Raw genomic sequence first — 19,046 nt, forward strand, 5'->3', positions numbered from 1 at the left:
GACTTGGTGCCATTGCAGAATGAGAGAACAGTCTTTTGCACCTGTGTCGATATTGGTTTATCAAAAAATTGCTTACATTGCACCCCCTGTGTGTCAGGCACTCTGGGGCACTGGTGGAATTTGATGGAAAAAAATTGTCCCAGTCCCTGACTTCATGGAATGTGCCTATGAACAAAAGACACAGAAAATAAACCATTATTCAGGGATATAATTTTATATAATCTCAATTTATAAGTGCATAACATGGCACATATGTGAGATACATAGAATAAGGTGCAGAGTGTGGGTTAAGTGCTGTGAAGGAAAATACTGGATGCTGTGAGTGAAAATGGGGGAGACTGCAGCATTTTGGGTGAGTCACAGATTAGCAGGCAGAAGCCTCACGATAGTGGCTTCTATCTGTCTATCATCTATCTTCATCATCATCATCATCATCATCATCATTATCTATCTCTTTATTTTATGCTTCAATGGCAGGAGTATAAAGGTTTATTAAGGACATGGTTATATACAAATCTGAATATTCCCTAGAAACGATGACGCGTAAAAAAAGGTAAAAGACCCCTGGTTTTAAGATGTCATTGGAAACCCAAAGAAATGTTTTATGTTAGAGGGATTAGAATAAGAAATCCAGTCACCATGGATTGCCACAAATTTGGTGAAGAGAGGCATGCCACCTGGAGTTAAAATACACAGGTGAGGTAACAGGCACTTCTAAGTGGCAGATAGTAAGCAGCAAGGAAGAAATAAGAGCTCCAAGAATTGGAGGAGCTTATTACTTTGGAGATAGGAAAAAGCCAAAAAAGATGGAGTCCAGTATAGCTCGCCTCTTTAGGCTGGTAAGAAGCAAAACAGTTTCCTAGAGGGCTGGGTTTTGAGTGCTTCTGCTACATACTCTTATGACCACACAAAGTTTAAAACACAGCATGTACTCTGAATGTTATTAAATAATGGTTATCTTCCTTTGTTCTAGCCAATGCATAGATCGATGTGAAGGTGTCCTCCAGAGGTTCATGGATGCCTACCAGATCCTTGTCTTTAACCTCTTTGCAGTGTTGACCTCAATAACTGTCATCTTTAAAAGGTCAGGAGTCCTTATGTTTACGACCATGGAATTCTGACTTGGAAAATGCCCTCATTTTATTTCACAGATTGCCTGCAATGACTCTAGCAGTCCACGCTTCTGGTTGCCCCTGAGAACTTGCAGTAGGGACTTCCTGGCAGTAAGGCAAGACAATGAACAGCATGTATCCAACATGTGCTTATTGGATGGTTCCCACTCACTTTGGTTCAGGTGCTTTGAGTGCTGCTTCCTCGGGAAGGAGCATCCTCTGGAAGCCTCGCTGCTCCTCCTGTCGGCTGACACAGGACAGTGGAGCCACCACACATGGAACTACTGTCTGTGCCTGGCTAGAGGCGTGGTGGTTTTATAGCATCCTGGGCATTTCACCCCCAGGAAGTAGGAACTGGGGCTCTACACCGGATACTTTTTCTGGTGTTCCTTCTTTTCTTCTGGTGAGGGATGAAGGAGGTCCTTAGCGAGAGGCATGTTGCTGTGGGATGGTTGCCACCACTAAAAAGGTGCTCTCATTTATTTCTAACTAAGAAGACAGAACATAACAGCAGCTGGGAGCTCCCCTGAGCTGAAACAGCCGATGTGCACCCTTGCTTGGCTCTTTCTGGTCCTCAGGCTCCCATGAGCAGCTTGCAGCAACTGGTGAGCCACTCTGCAAGTAGGGTCCTTCCAAAATTGAGACAAAGGGAGAAAATTTGCCACATTAACTATCCTTTTATACTTGGAGCTACAGTCACTATTTCACAGATACTTACCTCAGTCTTCTGTGAGCCTTCCTTTAAGGAAATGTTGGCCGTTTCCCTAAAGGAAATGAACACTGAGCCAACTCAGCTTCCATGGGGCCATGTCCCCATCTACCATGGGCACTCTTTCCCTGCAGAGACGTAATTTAACTGGGCCACAAGGAAAGGCAGTCAACAGTGACATCTAAATTTAAACATGAGGGAGAAAAGGAAAACATCTCAGACCCACAAGTGCTGAGGACACACTTCCTGTTTCCTAGAGGGAGAGCTGAGCATGGAACCTGAAGGATGAGTGACAGTCAGCCTGGCCTGGATGGGCGGGCTGAGGAGGACTGTTTCCTAAATGCACTTTCAAGCCTCGTGACTGCTGCCAACTACAGAATAGTGGCTGATGGAAATCATATGTCTGTAAATCACTGGAATGAGAACTTCTTTGTGTTAAATGCTATTTGCAATGGAAAAATCTTGTTGTAAAGAATTCAACATTAAGAGACATGATGAGCAAACCAGTATAAATAAAATACAAGGTAGCAACAATGTGTTCATTAATGATAAAGTTTTGTTCAAAGGTGCGGCATTAGGAAAAATAGATATGTGAATGTATAGATATTATAGTTTATAATATTTGCACCACAAAAATGTTTAGTAATGATAAAAATATTATATGTTGAAACAATATTCTCTTAAAGACATAATATCTCCCCTCCACCCAAATCTACAACACACCTTGTTTTTCCTTTTTTTTTTTTAAATTTATGTCAGTCCCTGATGAACACATGATTGCTCTTACATTTATTTATTTTTGGTGCCAATTTTAAATAGTTTTATTTAAGACATCACATTTTCTACTTTACAATACAGTGTTTAAAAATTGCATTATTTCCTTTCCCTCTGCACATAATCTATATTCAAATATCAGGAATGCTCAATTTTATTACACAGAGGCTCAACTTTTAAAACCGCCATGGAATTTGCTACAAATCTGGGTCCTTCAATATTTTGTGTGGAACAATGTTAAATCTATGCAAGAGGTTGGCTTAATTAACCTCTCCAGTGGTGGGCCCCAAGGAGGCACCCCCAGGTGGAGGGGCTCTACCACCAGGGAGCTCCCAAGCCTTCCCCCCGGCATGCTTCCTGCACTCTGGTACAGCTTCATGATGACCGGGTTGCAAAATTTTTCTGGCTCTTTCTGCCGATGTTCAGATTCTTCTGTTTCTGCAGTCTGATTCTTATCAAGACAGTTGATTTTATTGCACTGGTCAAGAATCTTCTGTTTGTCCTCATCATTGATCTGGCCTTGAAGTTTTTCATCTTCAACAGTTGTTTTCACATTGAATGCATAGAATTCAAGTGAGTTCTTGTAAGATACTTTGTCCTGCTGCTTGTGACCCCACTTCTGGGAATATATCCGAAGGGACCCAAAACACTAATTTGAAAGAACATAAGTACCCCCATGTTCATTGCAGCATTATTTATAGTCACCAAGATATGGAAGCAGCCCAAGTGTCCATCAGTAGATGAGTGGGCAAAACAACTATGGGACATTTACACAGTGGCATACCACTTGGCCGTAAAAAAGGAGAAAATTCTACCCTTTGCAACAGTATGGATGGACCTGGAGAACATTATGCTAAATGAAATAAGCCAGTTAGAGAAAGACAAATACCATATGATTTCACTCACAAGTGGAATGTAATGAACGAACTGAACTAACAAGGAAAATAGGGACAGACTCATAGATGGAGAGCATATGACAGCTAGTGGAGGGGGAGGGAAGGGGGTGGAGGGATTGAGCAAAAAGGAAGGACTCATAGACATAGACAACAATGTTGTGATTGCTTGGGCAGGGAGGAAGGTATAAGGGGACTAAAAGGTAAAATATTTGAGGTCAAATATACAGCTGTTGATACCTATTTAGGTAGAGAAGATTTGAACAACTGAATGGTCAACCATGTTCATTGCAGAGTTCAAGTGCAAGCACACGAAGGACATCAGTGAGAATAAGAGGGCTGTTCTTTGCCTCTGTACTGCTTATGAATGTGCTAAGCATACACTCTCTTCCAGCACCCAGGCCAGCATTGAGATTGATTCACTCTATGAAGGAATTGACTTTTATAACTCTATCACCCATGCCTGATTTTAAGAATTGAATATTGACCTTTTTCATGGTGCCGTGGACCCTGTAGAGAAAGCCCTTTGGGATGCCACACTTGACAAGTCCCATATCCATGATATTGTCCTTGCGGAGACTTCTACTTGTATCCCCAAGATTCAGAAACTCCTGCAGGACTTCTTCAATGGAAAAGAGCCGAACAAGAGCATCAACCCTGATGAGGCTGATGCTTATGTTGCAGCTGTTCAGGTAGCCATCCTCTCTGGAGACCAATCTGAAAATGTTCAAGATTTGCTGCTGTTGTCTGCCACTCCTCTTTCCCTCGGCATTGAGACTGCTGGTGGGGTTATGACTGTCCTCATCAAGTGCAATACTACCATTCCTGCCAAGCAGACACAGACCTTTGCCACCTACTCTGACAACCAGCCTGGGGTGCTCATTCAGGTTTTTGAAGGTGAGCGTGCCATGACCAAGGAAAACAACCTCTTGGCAAGTTTGAACTTGTAGGCATACCTCCTGCATCTTGTGGTGTTCTTCAGATTGAAGTCACTTTTGATATCAATGCAATGGCATGCTTAATGTCTCTGCTGTGGCTAAGAATACAGGAAAAGAGAACAAGAAAGAGTACCATCACTAAGGACAAGGGAGACATTGAGCACATGCAAGACATTGGGCACATGGTCCAAGAAGCTGAGAAGTACAAAGTTCTTATTATTTCAAATGCTATTTATATTGCAAGTCTTAGGAGGGGTTTTTAAAAATTATATTGTGAAATTGATTAGAGTTGATTAGTAGCACCTGTCAGCACATCAAAACAAGGCCTGTCAAGTGTAAACAAATGGTCCACTTATATTCACAACATGGTCCTCCAGATTGGGTGCATGCTTTGGAAAACACATAAACAAATTAGTAGGTTAGGAAAACACAAGGGAATCTAGTGGTTTTGGCGGGTAATTGTTTTAGTGTTTAGTTATAGAAATTTTGATGTTAGTAAATTCTGGTCAATTGACTGGTATCTACTGTATCTAACATATGCATGTTGGGTCCACAAACACCTTCAGTGAAGGACAGGAGAGAACTCAAGGTCAGCTTTAGATTCAAATACAAGATTTGGCTAAGACACTGTGAGTCCCCAAACATGTTCTTCGCTTTTTGAAGATGGCAAGCCTCATTCTGTGTTGCACTTCCAACAAGGAACTAATCAGTGCAAGAGCAGAATGTGTCACCCACCCAACCTGCACTCTGAGGGGCTTTTCTTGTTCTGTTCTTGAGCCTCGACATCCATAGAGCTGAGCAGATAGTAATGATAGGCTGAATCCTACTCTTTCCTTTCATTTGCATGAAGAGAAACGAAAATAAAGAGAGTAGGTGGAAAGGCAAGAAATTGAAGGGTGGAAGAAAGTATCCTGAGTGGGGTAGGGAAGGGAGTAAAAAGGGGATTGGGTTTCTTTCCCTCAGACACCGTTAGATTTTGATTACAGTCATGTGCCACTTAACGATGGTGATGCCTTCTGTGAAATTCATTGTTAGATGATTTTGTCATTGTGCAAACATCATAGAGTGCACTTACACAAACTTAGATGGTACAGCCATTACACAGCTAAGCTATGTGGTAGAGCCTAGTGCTATAGGCTACAAGCCTGCACTGCATGGTATTATACAAAACATGAAATTAAATCAAGTACAAGAGAAAATGTTGTAGTCAAGAGATGAAGTAAAATACAAGATGTATGAGGTTGCTGCCCATGTAACATGGCATGATGGTTTACAGAAAAATTTTTTATAAGTAAAAAGAGTACACTCAAAAATAATGATAAAAGTATATGATAGTAAATACATAAACTAGTAACATAGTCATTCACCGTTATTAGATATTATGAAGTATACATAATTGTATGTGCTATACTTTTATATGAGTAACAGCATGGTAGGTTTGTTTACACCAGTATCAGCACAAACATGAGGAATGTGTTATGCTATGACTTTATGAAGGCTACAGATTTTTCAGCTCCGTTATAATCTTATGGGATGACCATAGTATATGTGGTCTGTTGTTGACTGAAATGTTGTTATGTGTGCATGACCATATTAGCAATAACCCTGGAAGATCAAGACAATAGATGAATAATCCCCTCAAAACCCTTCCAATGAGCCTTTAAAAAATAGCTTCTTTATCCTCTGGATTTCAAAGTTTTCATTACAAATGCCAACAATATTAAGATCTAGTATTAACTTCAGTGCTTTAAAAAAATTATGTGGTTTTATAATAGTCCTATTCGCTCCTCCCTTTTAGAAACATCCATAAAACCACTGTGTGATTTGGCTAATGAGTTTTCTTCCTATGCCTTCTCTGTGCCTTCATGATTTAGGGCTCCATTAGTTTCCCAGGGCTCTGGATTTATAGGCAAGTTTAATTGTTTCTAAGTTTGAGTTTACTTTGGGTGGGTGCAGAGCCAAGACTGGGAGCCTTGCTCTCCCTATCATTTGCATGCCAAATGCCATTTTTCATTGAGCTATATGTCATTGCTCCTTGCTGTGCGTCATGTGGGGAGAGCCAAGCCATACTGTGCAGCATACTCCTTTGCTCCTGCTCTAGTAATGTCGTATGAGTACAGCTAAGATGTTTCTTCATTTATTTCTTCACTTAGGCTAATATGCATAGCATTCATATCAAATGTAATCACAAACAGACAAGAAAGCCAATTAAGTTTCCCCGTATTTTGTGCAGGAGTCAATTTTAATAAGGCCACATAGAGTGTTCATGAGTACTTTAGAAGGGAGAAAGAGTAAATGTGATGAAGGACACCGGAGAGACTGCTGGAAAGTCAAAGAATGGAGAGATTTGTGAAGGATTATGAAGCAAAACCTGTGCTCCAGCCCATACTGAATACGCCTCTTTACTGCTAGGTGCAGTTTAAAATTCACTCCATGATGCTTCACCTCGCTCAGTGCAGTCTGCTGTGATCTATCCATTTATAATTTATTTATGCAAATTCTTAAAGCAAGTCCCAGGTGACCTGTAGAAAGAGAGTTTATAAAACATTTTAGTGTTTCATCATTTGAAAAGCGATCATTTGCCTGCACCCACGAAACTTGCTCTCCTAGCAAATAGTGAAAATGTTTTTAGTGTCTCAGGAATGTAATAAATTGCTGTTGTTCACATCTTATATCCTTTGTTACATTATATTACTGATCACAAAGATTTAGAAGTGATACAAATGAGGGATTTTCAAAGATGATCATTGTAAGGGTAATCGTATTCTTGGAAAACAAAAATTCTTTTCTAGGTATTTTGATTATATTAGAAATCAGAAAATCGAACAATAACTGGAGAATACAGTGAATGAATACTTTTAGGGTGCTTTAGCCTATTTTGATTTATTTTTATGTGTTTATTATTTGTTTTTCTAATCTATTTTCCCCATGTTAAAAGTCTACTAATATTCTTCAGTTGAGAAAAGGAAAACACATTTTGTGACCCATTGATACCATGTAAGAAAGGGGAAATTTACTGACAAATTCCAGCTAAGTATGGAATAGTGACACAACTCTTCTAAGATGATGTTACAGATGTAGAATCATTGCACAGTTCATTATTTTGATCCCTGCTAACACCAGCATGTTTGCATTTATATGTAAGTAAACTATTGCTACTACAGATACATATTATGTACAATATATAGAACAAATTTGTACTGCTCTCAATTCTGTGTCTTACATATAAATAAAAATAATGAGCTTATTTTAGAGAAATTTACATCTTACTTTTTATATAATAGGAGTGGATCTTCAGGTGAATGTGAGAGAGAATGAAAAATCATCTGGGAATTAAATAGACCTTAGCAATATAATTTCATGCCAGCCTCCTTATAATTTATAACAGTACATCTCATAGAAGCAATAGGACACCAGACACAGTCTTGTCACAGACCATAGAGTCCCCTCTGATGTGGGTCTGTATCTTGTCGCAATGATGCCCTTGTGGTTCTACTGGGATAGAGTCCACAGCACACAGTTCCTGCTACAGGGGAGCACTTTGTGGTGAGCATGGCATTACCAGATCTGTGGCCGCTAATATACATCCCAAGGTGGTTTACAGGATTACACAGACTGGGACAAACCTTTGCCATGCTGTGAAACCCTCACTATGTCTTTGCACAAAGACCCTTTCCTCTAACTTGTTACCACCATCAGTTATACCCTTGGCTCTCATCAAGTTGAACTGCTAATGGCTTAAGATGAGACGCCCTTTGGAACAATACTTGCATTTAGATAGAGACCTGGACTTAAAGATACCTTTGTTTCTATGCTTCACTGGCCTAGATAATTCTTTTGCCTTTAGAAAACACAGTGAGAATTTTCACTGAATCATCTTTATAATGTGAGTGTGGTTGACTCATGGAAATCACAGGATGTCTTTCAAATGCAACCCCATGCTAAAAGGAGGACTCTGCGTCTCCCACATGAAACCAGGACAGACGCTGCAGGTTCAAACCCTTCTTGGCCTATTTCAATAGAAATTAATACCATCTTGTTACGAGATGGAAAGTCCAGGAATGCCAAAACCAAGTGGCCTCTCAGGACAATAGTTGTAAACCTGAATCTTCTGGCCCGGTCAATCGCTGTATTGGGTTATTATTATTATTTTGCTTGTTTGGCTCCACCCTGCTTCCTAAAGGATCAATTAACCATGAGCTTTTTTATGAGTAATTGTGACACTAATCATAAATAGAGTCTACTTTGTAACAAAATGTCCACAGGAAAAAGTTTTAAGTTAGGATGCTGACTCCCAACCCCATGCACACTTCCATCTCATGCCTTTGCTTCCAGGCCTGCTCTGCTGAAGGTTGTCATTTTCCTACCTTTACCATCTACTTGTCCAACTCAATTCCCCGGTGGTGGCAGTTGTCACCTGGGATACCATAGGAGTAGGAGTGTGACTACCTCTGGGCTCTGCAGGTGCTGCCTGGATAACTCCCTCCTCTCTGGGGCCATCCTTGTCCCTGGCTGACTCCCTGGGCACTCCCTGCCGTGATGACTGCATGAGGGCGACCAGAGAAAGCGGAGCGTTGGGAGCCAACAGACCTGCCATTAACTAGCTGGGTAAACTTGAGACCCAAGGTTAGTGTTTTTTTTTCTTTTTCCCTCATCTGAAAAGTGAGTATGCAATACCTTTCCTGTGAGGCTGTTGTGAGGAAAAATAGAGACGAACAATCAGAAAGTGCCCAGAACAAAGGAGTACTCAGCAAAGATCAGTGCCTCTCCCCCTCCCTGTTATAGGTCAGTTCAGGTAAGGAGGAGGGAGGCAGGCTGCCACCACCTGGCATGAGGACACTTCTTAGGAGGTGAGCCCCAATAGCAGGTGCGATCCTTCCAGTCCTTCCCATCAGGTGTTAAGCCCAGCTTTATCTGCCTCAATGCTTTATCCTCCTTGTTTTGAGAGACCTAATTTCTTGGGTTCCTTTCGTCTTTATTGTTTTGATGTGCATGTGTTTATAAGTCAATTCCCAAGGAAATCTTTCTGACCTCTAATTTCACTCTGCATGGTGTGTCATAAATACCCTAAGTATGACTTCTGATATGTCATTTAATGCTGATGTCTCATGCTGACATTCACACTGTAAATTGTCAAATGATACCACCTTCCTTCGTGCTAGTTCAGATAGCGAGGCAGATTATTTCTTTTGCAAACCAGTGACCATCTATATGACAAGAGGGAGATGTAAAATAAACAACTGGTACAGGTTTGCAATCACAGTCACTTTTGTTTCTTTGAAAAAAGTCTTAATTTTTTAAAAATAATAGCTCTTAACCTTGGCTGTGCTTTAAAATCACCTGGGGAGCTTTTAAAAAATATTGATGCCAAGATCTTAGCACAGTTTTATAAAATCAGAATACCTGGGGACAGGACCTGGGCCTCCTGTTAAAGCAGCAAGGGTGGAGAACCTCTACTGCAAAGTACAAACAAGTGGTACTATTCAAAACATTCATCAATGAAATAATTGGGAAACATACATTTGTGGTTAAAACAGCTTAGAGCAGTGACGTAACTGAAGAGGGTTGAGGTGGTAAAAACTATTTTTAAGAAGAGGTATCAACTGTTTGTCATATTACCAGTGTCTTTTATGTATTCTGCAACTTTCAGATCTTAAGTATAAAATATTGTTGCTGAATTTTATTGCTCTATGAATCTATGAAACTAAAAGATCTCTTTTTAAAAAATTAAAATAATTGTAATATTTGGACTGAGTTGTTTATAGGTTTACTGAATAATTTTATCTCTGTTATATTTAGATTGGAGAGTTTGTGCTGGAAAATATAATTTAATTAATTTTTTTCTGATGGCAGTATAATTAACAATGAAAAATTATATATATATTTTATTTGTAAAAACTAATTTGGTATACACATGCACTATGAAATAATAACCACAATCAAATTAATGAACATATTCATCACCTCACATAAGTACGTTCATTATATTTTTTTGGTTGGAAGAGCTTTTATGAAAACATACCACCCAAATGATTGTTCTTTATTTGAAATGTGGCATGATGCACTTTATCAATTTTCCTACATTTTAACATGCACTTGAATTATGTGGAGATCTTGTTACCAATGCAGGGTACAATCCTTAGGGCCCAAGGCCCTGCATTTCCAGCAAGCTCCCGGATGACACCGATGACGCTGCAAAGAAATTATATGGTGACTCTTCAAGGATTTTGAAGCTCTGTTTTTAGCTACATATACCTTTAGGAAAATAGTGTTTTCATGGTGAATCGATCTCTTTATTATTCATCCTTGGTAATACTTTTTCTTCTGATGTTTCTTTCTTTGAAATTTATATGGCCACTACAGATTTCTTTTGACTATTATTTTCCTTCCTTTACTTCTCTGTCTTTTAAACCTCTCTATACCTTTATATTTAGAGTGAGTTTCTTATATAATTTACTCTTGCTTTTTAGTATAATCAGATAACCAGTGTCTTTTAATTGGGATGTACTGACCATTTATATTTCATGTAATTATTGGTATGGTTTGATTTAATTCTATCATTTTACTAGTTTCTATTTGTTCCATCTGTTCTTTGTTCCCTTTTTTCTCTTTTTTCTGCCTGTTTTGGATTGAGTATTGTTTATGATCCTATTTTTATCTCCAATATTGGCTTATTAGTTACAACTCATTCATTTTCCCTTCTTTTGATGGCTGTCCTGGGGTGACCAAGATGGTCTATTGCCCTCCTATAGGCCTGTGACTTCCCTTTTCTTAGAACATGTACCGTATTTTTCCATGTATAATGTGCACTTTTTTTTTTTTTATCATTGTTAGAAACGGGACAGCTTTCTTTGAAACTTTCTACATTTTAGTGGAAGCAGAATATAAGATTATTATAATTTACTAAAATAAAATTGCATTATTCATGTGCCACCAGTCTCTTTATGTTTTTCTTGAAGATCAGAACCCTTTATTAAGCAAAAAGAAAATAATCTACTCTGTAAAATGCTTAGCTTTCATCACATTAACAACTTAGCTTGTATACATATATTTTACTTAAAATAATTATATTTATTTTTTATGACTGCTGTAACAAATTATCGCAAACTTGAGTACTTAAAATATTACAAATATATTCTCTCACAGTTCTGGAGGCCAGGAGTCCAAAACCAAGGTGCCACAGGGTGTATTCTCTCTGGAAGTTGTCGGAGAGGATTCCTCTTCATCTTCCAGCTTCTGGCAGTGGCTGGCATTGGCTGCTGGTCACCTAACTCCAACTGCTGCCTCTTTTTTATTTCACTTTCTCTTCTAATCTCTGCCTTATAAGGGCACTTGCAATAGCATTTAGGGCCTGCCCATGTAATCCAGGATAAAACCTCCTTATCTCAAAATTCTAAATTTAGTTGCCATTTATCCATACAAAATAACATTTACTGGTTCCAGGTATCTATACATCTGGTCCCAATATAGTACCTGATATTTTTGGGTGGCCATTATTCAGCCTCCTACGTCAATGCTATTTTAACTTTACTGCATGCAATTTTTTTTTTAAACACTATTTCTGTAGAGAGTTATGGAGACATTTCATAGCGGAAAGGAATGGTGGCATGTAGACATCTTAGATTTGTGTTTTAATTAATCATAATCTTAGTAATAAAGCTAATACTTACTGAATATTTATAATGTGACAGGCCTAAGATAACTTCTGGAAAGCCTTGCTACTGAAAAGATGATCTGAGTACCAGCAGCATCGAAGTACCAGGGAGCCTGTGAGAAATGCATATTCTTGGTTTGATATCATACCTCCTTGATCAGAAACTACATTTTACCAAGATTTCCGCTGATTCGCCTGAATATTAAAGTTTAAGAAAGTTCTTTTCTGAATTAGTTAACATTCATAAATATCCTATAATGTGGCCGTTATTGTTAGCACCTAGCATTTTACAGATAAAGAACACAAGGCTTAGAGAGTTTGGGTAACTTGCTCAAAGCCATTTAATTAGCAGGAGTGGGTCCTGTAATCCTTTTGCTTTTTCCCAGAAGGTACCTTTAGCCATCTATGATGTCCTGCCTCTTCATGCAGCAACCAATGGTGCTGACTCTTTAGGAACACAGGGAAACAATACCTTCCAGCAGCCCTCATAAGTCCCATGAGTTTCTGGTATTCTCCAAGCTAGACAGTTACCCAATATCAACTCTATGGGACTTCCTAAAAACAGCATTTCTATACATATCTTCCCAGAGAAATTCTGTAGACTTGCTAAAAGGATCAGTTAGTTAATTGCTTGAGTATTGGTTAATGAAATCACTTTTATTTTGCAGAAAATTAAAAAGCACCAATTAGAACCAGAATATGATTATAATTCCTGCCATCTGCCTCCTGTTCATTTGCATAGATGAAGAAACAAACAGATACTGCATTGCAAGAGAGTGGAGGCCACTTTACGGTTTATGAAAGCAGTCACAGTACTCTGTGGAACTTTCTTGATAACATTATGTGTACTGATTTAAATGAATAATGCCTCAGGAGATTATATTAGGTGTGATGCTTCTAGGTGACATAAAGGTTCCCTTCACTCTCCTTTATCTGAGCATCAAAAATCGCTTTTAGCTCAAACCGCCTTCTGTTCTGGTTATAGTCATGAATTCTCCATGTTATGTTTATTCACAACAAAAATACTCTTATTAAAACAAATATTGATAATAATTCTTAAGCATTATTTGCAAAGATTTTATTTTAGACCTATTTGGGAACGATAATAGGGAAAAAAGTACAGTATTTGCCAAATTTAACTAGATGTTTTACCCACAGTGTCTCATTTAAGTCCCAGGACAACCTTGTAAGGCAAAAAGTACTATCTTCCTTTTACATATGAGAAAAACTTAGGCTAAAAAAAGTTAACATGGCCAAGGCCAAGATCACACAGCCAGTGAGTACCTGGCTGCAACGTTATGTTAATCTAGGTGCCCAGGATTCCTTCCACTGTCCCCTGCATCAATCTTAGCTAGTCTTTATCCACTCATCCTGTGATTCTCTTTGGAGGCGAACACTTTATCGGCTGCTCCTTGACCTTCAGGTTGACTCAGGGGTAGGGGAGCCATGCTGCTCATTTCTCAGCAGTGCTTTCGTTTTGCTACGTTACAACCAGAGGTTGCTTGTTAACTTGTGGAAAAAAATTTTACTCCAAAGAATGATATTATAGTTAGTATTTTTAATTCCAGAAAAAGGCTTTTCTTATAATGTTAGAGAAGAGAAGAGGCAAGCTGCAATGGTATATATGTTGTTAAAAATATAAAAACCCTGATATAGAGTTATATGTTAATTATACCTCAGTAGAAAAGATGATGAATTCTCCCCGAAGACTGTTCTATTCACTTCACTTGTTATTTACATATATTTGTTTACTGTCCACCAGTTTCCTCAGATCTAAGATTTGCAGAATCTTTATTAAAGAGTGTTTATCTTTTTCACAAAAAGGTTTACCTTGAAAAAAAATGAGTACACAATTTTTGAAGAGATCTGCAATGGTGGGAATGGCAGGTCCCTTCTGGAATGGCCCACTGTTGGGTTCTATCTGAGATCTTGATGGATCATGATATGAGCCTCCAGCCAAGCAGTTTGGAATCCTTTTCCACTGGTGCAAAGGTTCACATTGAAAGATGGGAAATGATCTTACAGCAGAAATCACAGCTGTAAGTTCGGCTTACTTCCATTCCCTTAGGTATGCAAAAATGTGATGTGAATTAAATCGCCCTGAAAAGAAAAAGAACACACACATTTATCTGAAACAGGAAAAAAAGCAATGTGAATCCACATACTCTGCAACTCATTGTTTAGACATTTTTTGAAGCCATGTGGTAGCTAGTGAAAAAGCAACTAAGCTAAGTCCTTTATCCATAAAGCTTTTAGTATCATTTGGACAGTAATTGTGTTCTCCATTTTGAACTTATAATTATACTTATAATAAAAAATTGCAATCTGGCTGTTTTTTCCTTGCCCCTGAAGATTGACTAGAACTGGTTGAAACTCTAATTTAAGTGTGGTGTGAAACCCAATGTTTCTTGCAGCTTTTCAGCTTATAGCTTAGTCAACTGGCTTTCATTTTTCCATCTTCTTCCATTCAACTACTTTTGTCCAATACTTTCTCTTCTGTATCAGTGGTTCTTTTCCTTAATTTTCCTAAAACTAATCACATATATTTATTGTGTGTCATAGAATTATGCTGAAGTGTTGGGAAATATGGTGGGGTAACAGAGCACAATACACAATAGAAATTAAAATTGAAGAGATATTTCTGCTGTAAAACATTTTTAGCCATTTTCTACATCACCTATTTTTCTATCTCTTATCTATTTTCTTGTTCTCCATGCCCAACCCTCCAACTCCAATTAACTTCAGGTATTATTTCTTTGAACATATTTTCTCTCCTTGTACTTTACTATGCATTTATTTGTGTGTTTAATGGTGCCCACATTGCTTTGAGGTTCTGTTCATTTTTCCCAATTATTTATTCTTTTTTGCTTTTCAAATTTTAGGATCTCTATTAATCTGTGTGCAAGTTTTCTGATTCTTCTGTCAACTTAAATCTACTTTTGGACTCTGGACTGTGTTATGCATTGAATTGTGTAAAGATTTAAATCTTCTGTACCAGAGATTGTGACCTATTTGGAAACAGGGTTATTGGAGATATAATTGATTATGATGAGATCATGCTGGATTGGGGTGGGGCCTTAATCCAATATGATTGGTGTCTTATAGAAAGGGGATATTTGAACATAGACATACACACAGGGATAATGCCAGGTGAAGTTGAAGGCAGAGGTTGAGCAGATGGAAAAGTCAAGGAACACGAAATGTTGCCAGCAAACCAACAAAATTTAGGAGAGAAGCAAGGAACATATTTCTCACTCATGACCCTAAGAAGGAACCAACCCTGTTAATACCTTCGTCTCAAAATTCTAGACCCTACCACTGTGAGACAATAGATTTCTGTTGTTTAAACTGCCCAGTTTGTGGTACCTTGTTATGGAAGCCCTAGTAAACTAATACACACTCCTTTAGTGATTTTTTTTTCACTTCAGCTAAAAACATCCCAGAATTAACTTGCCCACCCGGTCACAGGCAGTGTTGAACAACTGCTAATGGTAAAGATGTAGTGAGGGAGGCAGAAGAATTAGGTGAGAGCATTTTTCAATGGACATTCTTCCACTTGGATATGAGGATTGGAGAATAAGTACCCATAATAGTTACCTGAATAAAGTTGTTCTTAAAACTGAAAATGACCAGAATTTTAGGGAGTCTTCCACAAATAGTAGCCAAAGGCAGGGACAAGATTGTGGACACAGTATGCTGGAAGACAGTGGTTGGTTGGTGTAAAATAAAGCCGTTCTTTGCAACCCAGATCAGCATTTCAGTAACATTTACATGCCAGATCATGTCCTTACCTTTCATGTGAGATAAGAACAAATAGCTCTAAGTTGCTTCTGAAAGTGAACTGTAGTCCCTCTTCGTTTACTTATTTCACATCTTTATTTATTGATGTTATTTACGCTTTCCCCATCTCAGTTCTCCTACTGATTGCAATGTTATTCAAGTTAATTTTCATAAATAAATTATTCCAACAATGGATTAAGTATAAATTAGTTGACATAATTGTGCATCAATTTTGGTAAATACAGAATGTGACATTAAGTATTTTATGCTAACATAAGCTCTTGGTTTTTCTGATCATTAAAATTTTCTGAATAATAATAAATCACATCCTCCTCATTATCCTTCAGTTACCTTTAAACTCCATGAATTTCACTAGAGAATAATGAAGAGAAGAAATAAAAGTTTTCTTAACCACAAACTGAGCAGCTTAAACAACAGAACAGAAAGCACATATACTCTTAATTGAAAGTATTTTTTCACTGCCATCAGAAGACCATTTCTCTGCCTTAATTCTGAGGGACTCCCCCCAAACACCACGATTGAATATAATCATTTTAAGAAATTCAACCTTTGAAAATTGGTAAATACCTTCCATTCTATAATTTGAAGTAATTCTGGAACTCAAATACCATCCCAGGGCTAAAACAATATATTCCAAAGATATGTTCTGTTGCACAAGGAAGACTCTTGATCATTGTCTTCATTTTCTTTTTCTTTCTCATCTTTTATTTCCTTCCTCATCTTTTCTGCTGTTCCTCCAACTCTGTTACCCTCTCTTTCCTTCTATACTCTTTCAATGGATTTATTCCTATTGGCCATTAGTTCCCAAGACCCTGAAGAGAGAGCATTTTTCCTGAGAATTCTAGTAGAGACCTTGTGCCTGACCTGGCTCAGGTCACATCCCTATGTATGTGAAGCAACCTGAAAGATGTGGCTGTGATGGGTCACAGCTTGTTTTTGATGTAAAACTGAAGAGTAAGAATGGTGAGTTACAAGGACTGAACAACAGAAAAGAATGGTTTCTGAAAGCATCAGAGGGTTTATCTTACTGAAAAAAGGGAGGGAATGGAGGCTGGCAAGAAGAAATAATAAAGTACCTCTACAGTTGGGGTGTGTGTATGTGTGTGTATGTTTATGTAGATGATAAACTAAGAAAGCCTTTTCCTAATGCAGGTATATAGTATTTTTAATTTTTTGACAATTATACTAATGTGATAAGATTTTTTTGGTATATAGATATCTTTTGAATCTATGTTTTAAAAATGAACAATTTAAAAAAACTATTGAATAATCCATCTTTTCTCAAGTGAATTTAACAGACCTATTTTTTGAAATCTGAACTTCCATATAAACCCGGAGGGCAAATAGAGGACTGGTTACTCTCCAATTGCTACAACATACTTCCTGTCCTGAGAGCTCCACAGCTTCTTTAAGTGGCTCCTCAGATGGGCTCTCACAGTTCCCAAGGAATCTGGGAATCCCAGTAGCCAAAAGCTCAATTTAAGATCTTCCCATTCTGCAGAAATAGGCACAGCAACATCTGGATAACTAAGAAGATTTATACATTGATTTCCTTATCAATGGGATATTTAAAAAATAATTGTGAAGCACATACTCACACTCTTCATATCAATGTATAAGATTTTGGGACAAGCCCAGCTATCAGCTGGGAGCATATCAATTTAGATACTATAAGACATAAATTAAATTAACATGAGAATATGAGGTGCTATTGTATGATGGAAATAGCACTAGATATGAAGTCAGAACATTCCTACTCATTGTCTGCTTGACCTTGGGCTAGTTGCCTAACTTCTAAACATTGGTTTCCTAGTATATAAAGGAAGGGTAATACTGTGACTTGCAAGGTTATTTTGAAGATTAAATGAGACTTATTAAATATCCATTATCAAGCTGGCCATATGCTAACATTGCTGAGTCTATGCTTAATTAGTTTTAACTCATCTTTAAAGCTGCAAAATTGCCCTCATGTATCGCCAGAGCCAAACTCTCTGAATATAGGAAATAACTTAGTGTTGCTTATTCATCTTAATAAAACATTCCCTACATCTGTTCCCAGCACCATCTATGGTTTTCCTCAAATCCAAGTCCATGAATTCCAAGAATTACTGGAGCACAAATACACTGATAAAACTGTTACTGCTTAGCTCATAAAAGAAGCTATTAAAATGTGTGTTATTTTAAAATGTAATCAGGACAATTGAAACAGGTGTTAGAAAATGTGGTAGATGGCCAGCAATAAATATTTTGGGTGTATACCCAATGGAAAATTAGTTAGAACTCAAAACAGTTAAGTGTCTGTAGGGTTTATGCAAATGGATTTATTTCTATTTTGCCAATTTTGTAGCTAGCTTGAAACAAGCTTTCCTGTCATCTCTCCCTGAAAAGCACTCACAACTCCATTTAAATGACAGGAATGTGCCTGCAGTTTTTGATGGTGACTGGGCAGAGGTTGCCTCACTCTAGGGCCCTCCACTGAAGTTGTTTCATTGTGGAACGGCCTAGCATCACTTGGGGGCTTGTATTAAATTAAACAGACATACGTTAGTACTTTCAAGGCAAAATTATGCATGTGGGAACTTTTATATTTTTAAATATCACTTGGATGTGAATGTGAGCTTGGTACTTTTCGATCTAATTGTTGGAGACAGACTCAATTGTGGCTCCTAGGATCTTCACCTCTTGGTATTCTCTTGAGTCTGGGCAGGTCCTGTGACTTGATTCTAACCAATAGACTGTAACGAAGGTGACAGGGTCTTTTGTGATTACAATGATATGGTTCAATGGTGATACTACATAAAATTGTAGCACTGTCTTGCCAGAACCTCTTTCTGGCTTTGAAGAAAGGGGTGGCTATGTTGGGGAAGCCCTTATAGCAGGGAACTCCAGACAGTCCCTAGGAGCTGAGGGGAGTCTCTGCCCTACAAATAGTAAGGAAATGAGGCCCTCGTCCTGCAGCCACCAGGAAATGAATCCTACCAGCAACCTGAAGAGCTTGGAAGCTGACCTTATCCCAGTTGAGCTTTTAATGAGACCATGGCCCCAGACAACATCTTGATTTTAACATGAGACCCTGAGGTAGAGAACCAAGCTAAGCCATGCTTAGACTCTTATCCCACAGAAGCTATAGACACTATCTACAGAAACTATAACTAATAAATAGAT

General features: G+C 38.2%; 1 pseudogene; it reads left to right on the forward strand.

The window, feature by feature from the left end:
- Positions 1-536: 536 nt before the first annotated feature.
- Positions 537-13,302, forward strand: LOC129074718 (heat shock cognate 71 kDa protein-like; annotated as a pseudogene).
- Positions 13,303-19,046: the final 5,744 nt, after the last annotated feature.

Source organism: Pteronotus mesoamericanus, unplaced genomic scaffold, assembly GCF_021234165.1.
Source record: "Pteronotus mesoamericanus isolate MK-2021 breed Mesoamerican mustached bat unplaced genomic scaffold, CSHL_Meso_final contig_50, whole genome shotgun sequence".
Lineage (NCBI taxonomy): Eukaryota > Metazoa > Chordata > Mammalia > Chiroptera > Mormoopidae > Pteronotus > Pteronotus mesoamericanus.